General features: G+C 40.2%; 1 protein-coding gene across 3 annotated transcripts in view; it reads left to right on the forward strand.

The window, feature by feature from the left end:
• KHDRBS3 (KH RNA binding domain containing, signal transduction associated 3) overlaps positions 1-13,155 on the forward strand; it is a 184,039-nt gene that overhangs the window by 119,321 nt on the left and 51,563 nt on the right. The window lies entirely within an intron of this gene.

Here is a 13,155-nt window from a genome sequence, read left to right on the forward strand (position 1 = left end):
TACGCCACCAGGGTTTCCCACTTGATAGTAGAGGTACAGAAATGGGTAAGGCAGGCTCTTTCATCAAACAGGTTACATTCACGGTGTAGAAGAAGAATTTGGACCGTGGGAAGTGCAACCCTAACGTTAAAGAGACATGTTTCAAGCTCTCGAAGGCTTTTAATTTAATATTCTTTCATGTTCCTCTCTAGGTTGCTTCTGAGTAATTCAGTCATTTAAGAAATAACCGCCTACCTATATCAATATGCGCAGCCGTAAATGTTTCCTTTTAAGCTGTGCTGCTGAAAATGGATTCTTTGTGAAATTCTTGTCTGTGAAAAAGACAAAAGTTCTATGGTTTTCAATTAATGCAAATCAGTTCGTTTTCTATTTACTATTCAGTAATTCTTTGATACGGTTCATAGACTTACTTAACATAAGAGAAAGAAAATATAAACATGAAAGTCAGGGAGAAAACGAATTCTTTAACAAGAATACCAGCCCCCTGGGATTTGTACCATAACTTCTTAGTTTAACATAAATGAAGAAAATAAGAAGCATTGGTTAGATGTTTCTTATTAGCAACCGAAAGTAATAAAGCAACAGTATATGAACTATTGTCAAAGAAAGGGAAGCAGTGACAGGGACGAAGTGCTGGAATCATTAGGTCTTTATGCTTTGCTTTCATGGAAGTGTCTTGTTAGGTGATGTGCACCGTTTTTGCACAGTTTCTGGAAGGCTGCAATAATCCCCTGGGCCACTGACAACTTCTTCAGCTTCATCCAGTGTCATGGGAAGATCAAAGCCTTTGTCTTGGACATGCTGAACATTTTCTTATTCCCTGAACATGCTCTTGTAGCTTCCAGGCCTTTGCTCTTGCTGCCTGCTCTACCTAGAATGTTCTTCTCTTATTTCATCTGACTCCCTCCTGTTTGTCCTTTTTGACTGAGGCCAACTATTAGGAGTGACATTCAGAGGAGGTAACAGCTGACCTGTTGAGTATTACTTTAATTACGAGCTGTCTCTCTCCTAGCTAGACCGTGAACTTCTGGAAGGGCAGGGATGGATAGCTTTTATCTCTTTGTATTTGGCAGAAAGTGCATAGTGGGGGCTCAGAGAATTACATTGAATGAGTAAATTCCTAAGTAGTTCTTTTTCAACATTTTGCTGTTCAGTTAAGGAGAGATGTGGCCCCGTCTCTTCCCTTTTCTCTCCTTCTGTTTGGACATGTTCCTCCTTCTTGATATTCTTTCTAAGCTGACAGTAGTAATCCAGCCTGAGCTCTCCATAGATGTTGAGTCTCCTGAAAATAGTAGGGGCTAGAAAGGAGAGAAAAGTGTTGTTAAATTACTTGAGGTGGCCTGTTGTCTGTTTCTTTCTACCTCAGCTCACCCTTACTTCTTTTAGGGGTGGTTGGATGATTTCATGGAAATTGCCAGGCAGGGGTGTAAGACACCTCTTTCCTAGACCCAACTTTATCACAAATGTGATGTAAGTCAGGGTAGGTATTTAATTTATTTGGTTTCACAGTCCATGTGCATCAAAAAGAGATATTGCCTTCTTTTTATGAATTAATTCATCTTTCCACTCAACAAATTTATTGAATGCCTACCATGTTACCAAGGCACACATGTTCTTTATCTCAGCATATATAATCTAGTGAGTCTAGCAAGAAATTAGATGAATAGAATTAAAAATTTCTTGAAAGGTTGGCGTCCAGGAGAGAAAAAAAAAGAGGAGAGAAATTCAAGATACTTGTTTTTGTTATTTATAGCTCTAATTTTTATTGACAAGAAAGGCAGTAAAACAATTGAATTGAAAAGTATTCTGTGACCTAATTTATTCCCTTTTCCATCTACTACAGTGGCTAACAGGATAATGGCAGTGGAGAAGAATACAGGTAGCACCTGACTTAGGACGTATTTGAGTTACGACAAACCACACTTACGACTGTCCATTTTATTTTTGTACATCTTATCCTTTTTTTTATCCTTAGTAATATATATTACATACAGTGTTGCAGTGTGTAATTTGCTGATGTTATATCATTCTCAGATATTCATCCTCAGATGTTCAAAGATAGGATTTATAAAGACATTGATAATAAAAGGCAATAATAATGAAAACTAAAAAAGAAACACTAGGTATTCAATGTACGCCAGAACTGACTTAGATGGAGTTGTTGGAACAGAACCCTGTCGTAAGTCGGGGGCTGCCTGTACTTGAGTCCTCTCAGGAGCAGACAAGGGTTTGAGAGCTCCGAAGAGGAAAGGGAGCCTGTGTTGTTTGACTCCCAGACTCATGCCTCGCCCTCTTCTAGGCGCTGACTATAGCTGCTGCTGCAATTCCAGTGTGAGCGTGACTGGCTCCAGGGTCAGTGTTCTGTCTGTCCCATAGTGCCGCCTTCAATCCCTGACAGCCACATCTGCCATTGTCATTTTAACGTGGCTGGAGTTCAGCATTAGCAATTTCATCAACTTCATACAACAACTCTCGCACACACACAAAAAACAATTCCGTGCTTTCTATGTATGCTTTTAGAAGTATAAAAAACTAAACCAAACCTGTTGCCATCAAGTCGATTCCGACTCACAGTGACCCTATAGGACAGAGTAGACTGCCCCGTAGGGTTTTCAGGGAGCACCTGGTGGATTCAAACTGCCAACCTTTTGGTTAACAGCCAGAGCTCTTAACCACTGCACCACTTGGGTTTCCTTCGGTTGCATAGTGGGACACAAAAGAAAGGAAGTACTCTATGAGTGCACCCTCTTCCCCAAGTTGAATTACTGTCATGAGGGGTTCAGATTATCAGTGTTGTAACTCTCCCAGTTAGTTTAGTATCTGCTGTTCCTGGGAATACCTGTTAAAATTAATTTCCAAGAGGAAAGATTTTCCCCATCTAGCCTAGCATTTTTGGAAGCCCTCTTTCTGCAGTTAGAGTAAGAAACATCTGTAGCTATGTAAGAAGCATTGTCAGCAGCTGGTGTGAGGAGCTGACAGAGCCCCTCACCTTGCTTACAGCGGCTCACCATGAGTAACCCTGCCTCTCAGGTTACCCTTTTGAGGTCACCTTCCTTCCCTGACTCAACTGTAATTAAATTTCTACTTGTAGCCCCTCTAATACAGCTTTGCAGTCTCTAGCATATCCTCAGCCATTGACTCTTTGGTCTTAAGTGTTCAAAATCCTGCAGATTACTCATGCAACACCCTTGGTCTTGCAGCATGGGAAGGGAAAACAGAACAAAACAAAACTTGGGTTTTTTTTATTTGTTTGCTTCTTGTAGAAATGCTTAGAGATGCTCCCTCATCCATTCGTAGACTGTGTGCATCTTCTAGACCCATGTCTTACACTTTTGTATCTTTTCCTTATTGAGCTGATTTAAAATTTCTATCCTGAGTATATCCAGAAGGATTTTTAGGTAGTTGGGGTGGATCCTATATGACATATCCAAGTTAAAGCCCAGGATCCGGTAACACAAAGGAAATGGTTTGTGTAGCAAGTGGGAAAGTTGAAACTGGTCTTCTTAGAACATACTACAATATTTATTCCATTGAACTGGAATCATAAATTAAATTCTGTTCCATCTGAGTAGGACTCTTCCCCTTACCCACTCCCCTCTGCCCCATTCACCTTTGTATTCCCAGCACCTAGTACAGTATTTGGACCCCTAGTGGCACAATGGTTTAAGAGTTTGACTGCTAACTAAAAGGTCAGCAGTTCAAATCCACCACCCACTCCTTGGAAACCCTATGAAGCAGTTCTCTTCAGTCCTATAGGGTCACTATGAGTTGGAATTGACGCAGCAGTAATGGATTTTTTATGTTCTATCATGAATATTCAGTGCTATGTTAAGAAAAGTTCCATTAGCTGAGATTATAAAATCTCTCTGTCTTCAGAGAAAATGCAGCAGATATTACATGTTCACCTCATCAGAACTGCTGTGGAAGGGATGGCAGGAAACTGAATTAAGTGACCTACATGGTCTCTTGTGATTTTGTAAATCTGTAACTCTGCAACACATAGAGTTACTGTAAGTCGGTGGCCACTGACAGCAAAGGCAGGTAGGTAAATGGAAATTGAGAACTGTTATGGAGAATGGGATAGCGTTAGGATTTAAAAAACAAACAACAAAAACACCACTATTGCGTTTATTGGCAAAAAAAAAAAAAAGCATTTTCATTTTGTGAGAATTTCGGAGCATTTGTATCTCTAAGGAAAGCTTGTCATTGCTTTGGAACTCAGAAATGCAGTTTAAAGAAAGATGTCTGATATACACTGATAGTAATAAAAATTTCATTCCTATTGAACTTGGCTGGTTGTATCTAGCCAACTCAATTTACTTTTCCTTTTAACTTTCATTTAGCATTTAGTACCTGAGGGAGGCCATTATTGCAGATGAAAAGAAGAAGGGAAATCATATAAGTTGCTTATTTGAAGGAAAATGGGGAGAAATTCCTATTCTTTCAAATTCCACCACAGCTGTTCCTTTTTTCTTTTCGTTTTTTTTCTGAGAAAGTATACATTTTAATCCTTAAAATTGTCAATATTTCCCATATTATGCATACCAAAATAAAAGCATTCCAGTATAGTTCTAGGCTCAAAAAGGCTCAAGAAAAACTCAATTAATGGTATATATTATAATTATTTTTAGTAAATAGTCTTATGTTCATTTTAAGAATGTGCTTTATTTGTCCAAGCAAGAAAGCCTGAAGATTCATAGATATATCCTTCTTAAAATGTGCCTGTTGAAATTTGACTGATTTTTCTCAAGGTGAGTGAGTGAAGAAGTTGGGTCATTTGTAATGTCATCCAGGCCAACTGTTCTTCATCAGATGATTGTCAGGAAACATTCGCCGAGTGTGTGTCTTAGAGAAGAACATCTGTGAGCAGATACATCTGTTTGGTTATGAGAAGGCTGTTATGATCAGAGTCCATGTGACACACGGTAGCCGTTTGGATAGAACAGACTAGCCACTGGTAACACCAAGTCCTTGTTTCGGTGAATACTTGTCTTTTAAGAATGACTCTTAGAAAACTAGGCAATTCAGCATGTTTAGCTTTTCTCCAAAACAGAAAGAAAACAGATAATGGATGTGTTTTCAGCCATTTGGGTATAAATTGAGACCTTCTGCTCCACTCTTAGTAAAATTAGACATAATTACGGTAACTTCTCATCTCATTTCTGTGAACAAGAAGTACCTCTATTCCAGAATGACATTGATTCGTTACTTATGTCCAAATAATTAAATAACTGACAAATTAATTAGTGGAACAGAGAATACATTCAGTGAGAGAGCACTTTAACAATTCAGAATGGTGGTGTAATTACACAGAAAGGTATGCCTGATGCTTCCTGGCAGAACCAATTTACATATGAATTTCTAAAGGGTAGCCATCTTTGATAAATTGCTCTATGGTCCACATACAAAGAAAACCTGTATCAGAAAAGATGTATGTATCAGAAACGCTCAGTATGGTACAGTATGTTTTTTGAAAGATCTTGTCCATTCCCATCACTTCACCTAACACCTATGGGTTACTGACTAGCACAGCTAAACCTCAGGCCTGTCTGGAACTCTGTCTGGTATCACCTTCCTATGGCCATCTTCCACTAAATGCCCTATGAGTATACTGAATGCTGTGGTGTGTGCCAATACCAGGTGCCTCATTCTTCCCCAGAGTTCCCGTTTAAAAGGAATGGTGGGCGCTAACATGTACCCAGGCTCCCACAGTCTCATTCTTTCATTTTCCTCATGCCATCTATCTAAACAGTAACCAAGCCTTTTCAGTTCTTCCTCTTAAATAATTATTTGATTTCCAGTTTATCCACATTGCAGCTTCTTTAGTTAAGATGCTCGTCCTCATTGGGAAATATCCCCTCCAACTCCCCAGTGTCTAACTCATGTCATCCTGTTATACCATCTTTTGTACTAAAAATAAATTCTTCTGAATTTTGATGACTGGCAACATCCATGAAGGGCTTTAGGGAAAGCCAAGTATATCTCAGAAGTGTACGTGCTGTTTTTTATTGTAGATTTTGCCTACAGTTTCATGAAGTCATGCTCCTCCTCAGTCTTCTAAGAAAACTAGAACTCACCTGAAACTTTAATCATGGGACGAGACTCAGAGATTTTAGCAGGGATAGAGGGGTTGTGCTGGTGGCAATTTCCCCAGTGCAGTGACTACTGGTGCAATTTTTGACAATTAAAATCTCAGCTGCTTCAATCAGCTTGTTTTCCATAGTGAGAAATTTAATTAAAACAGATTGTGAAAAGGTTATTTATGAAAATGAATTTTAAATGTGAATTGAAAAGCCTAGGGACCCCTTTTTATTTTAGATAAAAAGATGAAGGCTCTGTAATTGTTTATGTCCATTCTGCTGGAAGCAGGGGTATGAGTGGTTTATAGTTACTTGAAACCTTGAAACCTCACAAGTCAACCTTTGTCTTAAATTACTTGATTGACCTATTTTAGAAATACAAAACTTTAGAAAATAATTCCACATTTTAAATTTATGAATATGGGTTTTTTTTTTTTTATTCAGGAAGTGGCTCTGGGCCCTGAAACAACAAGGGCCAGTAAGTCTCGGAAAGCCTGTTTGCCTTCGTAGTTAGGTTTGTCCATCCAGGGTGGCTTAGCGTCAGTGCTTCTGTTTGAACTCACTGTAACCAGTGTTCTATATCCCTCGGTGGCTTGGGGCTGAGGGTGGGAGGAGAACTTGAGAGAGGCACGAAATTGGTCTTCTGGTAAAAAGGATTTCCTACTAGAACCCACTATCTTGGTTTTATTGTTTTCTTATAACATTCAGCCACATTTGTATAACTCAGTCCTGGCCTTCAAGTAGATCAGAGTCTAGGAAGGAACACAGTTAACACCCCCACTTTGGATCCTTTTGTAACCCCCTGCATCTTTTAGGTCGTGATTCTCAATTATTCAGACCCATGTGTATCCATCCTTAGAGTATTAGAGTACTCACCTTAGAATGATGTCATGGCTCTTTATTGTTTCCCGTTACATTTTAAATTACTGATGGTAGGGGCCTGTCGTATAGTACATAATTAATGTAGTAGATACAGGAAGAAAAAATTGAGTTATGTACATAATATTTAGTGAAGACCAAAAAGGGATGACTAACTGATGGATGGAATGTGGAAAGACTTTCTAGAGGAGATAAGGTTTAAACCAAATGGGAAAGAACACTAGTAGCACTCAGAGAGGACTTGCTGCTGGAAGGGTTTTCCATGAACACTCCATGTGACAGTCTTGGTATGCTGCAGAGATAGCCAGAAGAGTTTCTGTATTGTTGATGATATTTATTATCGTTTTATTCTGTTCTCTTTGTTTATAGGTAGGGTAGAGTGTTACTCTACTTGGAACTGACACGGACTCTTGCAAGAAATTTTAGGGCTGTTGTTGTTGGGTGTCATTGAGTCACTTTTCGACTCACAGCAATCCAGTGCGATAGATTTAGAACTACCCCATAGAGTTTTCTAGGCTGTAATCTTTATAGAAGTAGATTGCCAGGTCTTTTCTCCCGTGGATCAGGTAGATGGGTTCAAACTGCCAACCTTCCAGTTAGCAGATAAGCTCTTAACTATTGCACCATCAGGGCTCCTATTTAGGGCTACAAAAACCCATTGAATAAAACCACATTGTCAGGTTGAATGGCACAGAGCAAGGTCAACTGGCTATCCAGGTAAGGCCTCACAGTGGGGCATTATACTGGGGCATTCACTACAGTATAGGGTCTTGCCCTCAGTTTTATAGGGACAGACAGTGTATCATAGTGGTTAAAAGTCGATCAGAAGCTAAACTGACTAGTTTCAAATTCTCACTCTGCCTTTTAAGTGCTTTGTGGCCTTAGGCAAGCTGCTTAACTCTTCTGTACCTGAGTTTCTAACCTGTAATGGAAATATTTACACTCACTACATGTGATTGCTATGAAGTTTAGATAAATTAGCATATGGAATATACCCTGGCATATAAAAAGTGATACATAGGTATTTTTCTTGTTGTTTGCTCAGAAATCTAATTCTTTAGTTTACCACTGTAACTGTCTTTTAGGTCAGACTCTTGCTAACTATACCCCTGTTGTCGTTAGGTGTCCTTGAATCGGCTCTGACTCATAGCCACCCTGTAGGACAGAGTAGAACTGCCCCCATAGCATTTCCAAGGAGCGGCTGGTGAATTTGAACCACTGACCCTTTGGTTAGCAGCCGAGTCCTTAATGACTACACCAGTTATGCCCCTAGACACTGCTATGTGAAAAGCATAATAATCTAATACCATTCACCTTGCCAAAATGACTGAAATGCAAAAGGCATTTTCAAGTGTTGGCTAGGATGAGTTGTAATGGGAACGCATCTACACTGCTGTGGGAATGGAAATCGGCACAACACTGGGGAAACTGTTTGGCACCATCCCGCTGAGTGGAGCACCTGCCCCAAGACCCAGCCTTCTACTCCTTAGTAGCCACTCAGCATACATGCCTGCATAGATGCACCCAAAGACTTGTACAAGAATGTCGTCAGAGTTGAAGTTTGAACCAAGTCAGCAGACTCCAAAGGCTGATATGAACAAGTTGAATTAGTCTAGAAGGACAATAATATATTATTCTTCACTGCTATAAAATAAACAGCTTGGGCTGTGACTTAATTGTTAGGTAAATAATGTTTTATTGAAACGATTAAGAGGAAGATTCTTACCTACTACTATTAATATTATTTTTCTCCTTCACTGTAAAATAATTGGGTTATGTGATGTGCTTGTGGTCGTTGGCGATACAGTTGAGAGTACATTGACAAGCAGAGTGTTACTGAGAACCACAGCAAAAGCTCTGAAAAGACCGTTCTAACTAGTCACCCTGTTTGTTTTATAAACTCAAAATAATCATTATAACACTAAGTTCAAACAGGCTTTTAACACTGTATTATATATGAATTTTTAAATATATTTTGAAATAAGCACATATCACCCTGAAACATTACATAGCACAATTATCTCCATTTAAAAGGACTCAAAACCGAAACAGCATTTTTAAAATCACTGTATTTCATTAATTCTTCTGTCTGTTAAAAAAGGTTTTTCCTAGGCTTAAATGTTATGCTCTATTTTACTTGTGATTGAAATAGAATTAAATAGGTCATGCTGTTTCCTTTATCCTGACAAATCTCTTTTTTTCAAAGTAAGGTTTCTTTGGTATGCGGGCAGGTTGGTCTGCGTTTTATAGGTCGGGAGAAGCCAGGGAAGACTCTCTACCTTGTGTTAGAATGTATCTACCCTCACTGCAGCCCTGCCATCACCCAGAGTCCGGGTCACACCGTCACTTACGGTCCGCTTCCACAGTTTTCCTTATCTAAGGATCAAACTCTGAAGTGTAGCTTGATGGAGAAGCAAGCTCTTTTCATGAGGCAACGATGTATATTAATATGCACACATTTCTTATCCATGTTTGTCCATTGTTTTAATAGTGTAGTTCTGACTTTTAGAAATAAAATAGAGTTCCAAAGAGAACTTTCTTCCTGGAAGCAGGAAACTCAAGACTGATACTTAATGTTTGGCAAAAAAAAAAAAACACAGGTGAGGCCTCTTTCTAAAATGGTACCATGTTTTTAGTAAGTGTTGCATTCTATAATATTTCTTCAATTTGCATTCATCTCGGAAAAGCGCTTGGTACATTTTCTGTCATTTGGTCCTTAAAACCAAGCAAACCCACTGCCATTGAGTTGACTCCAACTCATGGCAACCTTATAGGCACAGTAGAACTGCTCCATGGGGTTTCTAAGGAATGGCTGGTAGATTTGAACTGTTGACCTTTTAGTTAGCAGCCGAGCTTTTAACCACTGAGCCACCAAGTCCCCCTTTGACCGTTAGTTCTTTTAACAAACATTACTCCATGTCTCTCATGTGCCAGGCTTTGAAAATACAAAAGTGTGCAATACCCAGTCCTTACCCTCCAGGACCTTGCAGACCAGTGGGAGAGAAAGGAGACAAAGCGTAACTGCAGGTTCAGTGTATATGCAAGGCATCACAGAAGCCCAGACCAGGGGCGAGATTTGGCCCGCAGGCACCAGAGTCAGTGACCTAAGAGCTAGTGTCGCAGGAAAGCCACGAGCACAGGAATTACAGCATGAAACCTCACAGCTTCTTCAGGGCACTTCACAGGTTGCTGAAGCCTAAGATACAAAGCAGCAGCCCAGGCTGTGTTCCCCGTAAGTTCCTAAGGGCAAGACTGTCAGAGGCTTCAGAGTTTCTTCTTTGTCTTGTAGGAGCCAGGAGAGTGGAAATTTTTAAGCAGGAAGGCAGCATGTTCAGATTCTAGGTGGGTAACTCTGGTTACAAAGTGAAGGACGGTTTAGATAAGGAAGCAGTAGAAAGCCAGGGAGACCCATGATTCAGGTAGCGTGCTAGCCCAGCTGAGAAATTCTGAAAGATTCTAAGCAGTGACAATGGGATGGAGAGGAAGGGATGGACGTAGGAGAGATGTAGGAGATACAGAGTAAAGAAATGAGGATTTGTTGGTCAGTCGGAATGATGGCGGATGACGGAGCAGGGGGCGTTGAAGCTGTGGAGACAGGAGTGCCCTCAGGGATTTGTGTGGACTGATGAGTTGCCACCATTTTATCAGCTATGGGTATCTCCACTACTGCCTCACGCACAGGTGCAGGGCCCTATGTGAAAAGCGCAAGGAAGGGCATAAGACGTCTTTGTAGCGCATTTTAGCAGGTAAGGGATCCCTATGGACCTTGTTCGTGAGCAGGTTCAGTGGTTGCTTAAATAAATGCTTTTATAATGCTCACTTTCCTCACTTTAGGGAGCCCTGGTGATGCAGTGGTTAAGCACTCAGCTGCTAACCAAAAGGTCAGCAGTTTGAACCCACCAGCTGCTCTGCAAGAGAAAGATGTGACTGTCTGCTTCTGTAAAGTTTACAGCCTTGGAAACCCTCTGGGGCAGTTCTACCCTAATCTGTAGGGCAGCTGTGAGTAGGAATCAACTGGATGACAGTGACTTCCTCACTTTTAGTCATCCGGGGGCTCGGGAGATGTATAGATTAGCTAAGGAAAGGGGAAGGTGAGAAGACTACCTGGAAGAGGGATATGGCATGTTTTTGTTCTGGAGGCATTCAATCCAGTAAGCACTCACTGTGTTCCAGGCGTGATAATTACTCTGTACCTGGCATAAAAGAAGAAATAAGACAATCTGTGTTCACAGTGTGGTAGGTGAGGCAAGAATGCCCAAGTCATTTCCACATGGCACAGTAACAGGCATGTGTTAGGTAGACTGGCGACATGAAACGTGGATGATGGACTCTGTAATTGTGGGCCTGAGCAGATACTGTGGAAGAGGAGACCTGTTGGAGCGTTGTCTTGAAACATTCAGGACGCAGAGAGAGCAAGCACAGAGACTTGTAGGAAAAAGCAAGCGAACTGGGAGTAATTGCATTTGAGGCACAGGCCCGTGGTGAAAAATGAGGCTGACGTGCAGGCTGGGGCCATGTCACAAAGGAAAATCTCTTTAGGAGAAAATGTGGAAATGTGAGAAATTGCACAAACACAAATTTCAAGTGTGAAGAAAATCTTTCAGCATTCCTGAGCACTGCCAGCGGTGAGATAAGTTCCCCAACCCAGTTTCTGGCGAGTTTTTTCAAGCATAGGTTCTAAGCTTAAGTGGTTGGTTGAGTTAAATGCCCTTTAACATTCATCTGTTTTGGATTTTATGATTCAAGTCAGTTATATTTTAAATTGTAGCAAATAATACATTTGCAGTTTTTTAAAATTCTCACTCTAGCCTCAGAAAAATCTAAAAATGAGTTATAAAATTATGTAAGTAAGAAAGATGAGCGTTTGTTGGGAACCAGTTGTTGGGGACTCTAGAAGACAAGAGCATAAGAAAAAAGCGGACGACTGGTAAAGCAGCAGGGGCCGCTGTTCTCGCACAAGCCTGGGTCTTCAGAGGCTCTAATCCAGCTCTCCTACCCTCTGCGCCTCCTCATTTTCATCATTTTGCTAAGTCATTTACTGGTTGATCCCCTGCCCAATAACCTCATCTCCTACCTGGCAGTAGAAATAGCGGATGATCAACAAGGATTCCCTCTACTCCCTGACTAGAAACTCCACAACTTGCTTGAATCACACCCAGCTTTAACTCCTCTTCTGTCTTGGTCTTCATGCTTCCCTATGTTTTTCAAATGTTGTCCACTGAACAAATAATATTTGTTATAATGGGAGGGAGGGCAAAATATCACCCATGGCCAGATTCAGCTGTGAAATCATCATGATAAAAAGCCTGTTAAAAACGCAAACTTAGTCTTTTAAAACCTTTAAAGCAAAAATAAGGAGTCAGTCATTCAGTGACCCAAAGAATTAGAAAATTGAAATAAATTGCTAGCATTATAATGCCAGAGTAAAAAATGAAAAAAAAATTATTATTTTTTATTTTTTTTTTAAATGCCAGACAGAGTAGTTGAATGAAAATGAGTGATTTACCTGTAGGGTTAAAATAGTGTTTTACTTACATTTTGAATTATTAAAGAAAATTCCAGTCATTTATAATTTTGATTCTTTGTGTAAACACAGAAATAGAATTCTTCACATAAGGAAGCCATATTCGTTTTTTATAGTCATCTGTGTTCTTTTTCAGGATTTTTAGAGCAGTTTAGGTTTACAGAAGAATTGTGCGGAAAGGACAGAGCTTCCACATACCATACACTCCCCTCGCCCCACCAGCGTACTGTATCTGTTGTTATTAACACCTCAGGTTCCTGTGGCGCATTTGTTAACAGTTGATGAGCCGCTATTATGACGAGAAGTTCCTTATCTCTTTCTGAGTTCAAAATTTTCTCTCAGTCTTAGACTTGTGACAGTTTGGTTATGATGTGTCTGGGTGTGCATTTCTTAGAGTTTATCCTGCTTTAAGTTCCTTGTGCTTTGTGGATGTGGAGATTCATGTCTTCCATCAGAGTTCAGAAGATTTTTGCCATTATTTCATCAGATATTCTCTCCTCCCCTTTCTCTTTCTCCTCTCTGCCTGCAAATCTCATTGTGAGTGTTAGGATCTCTGGGACTCTGTTCATTTTGTTCATCCTTTTTTCTTTCTGTTCCTCAGACTGGATAATCTTTATTGACCTTTCTTCAGCTTTGCTGATTCTTGTTTCTGCCTGCTCAAATCTACTGCTG

The sequence above is a fragment of the Loxodonta africana genome, chromosome 14 (assembly GCF_030014295.1).
Source record: "Loxodonta africana isolate mLoxAfr1 chromosome 14, mLoxAfr1.hap2, whole genome shotgun sequence".
Taxonomy (NCBI): Eukaryota; Metazoa; Chordata; class Mammalia; order Proboscidea; family Elephantidae; genus Loxodonta; species Loxodonta africana.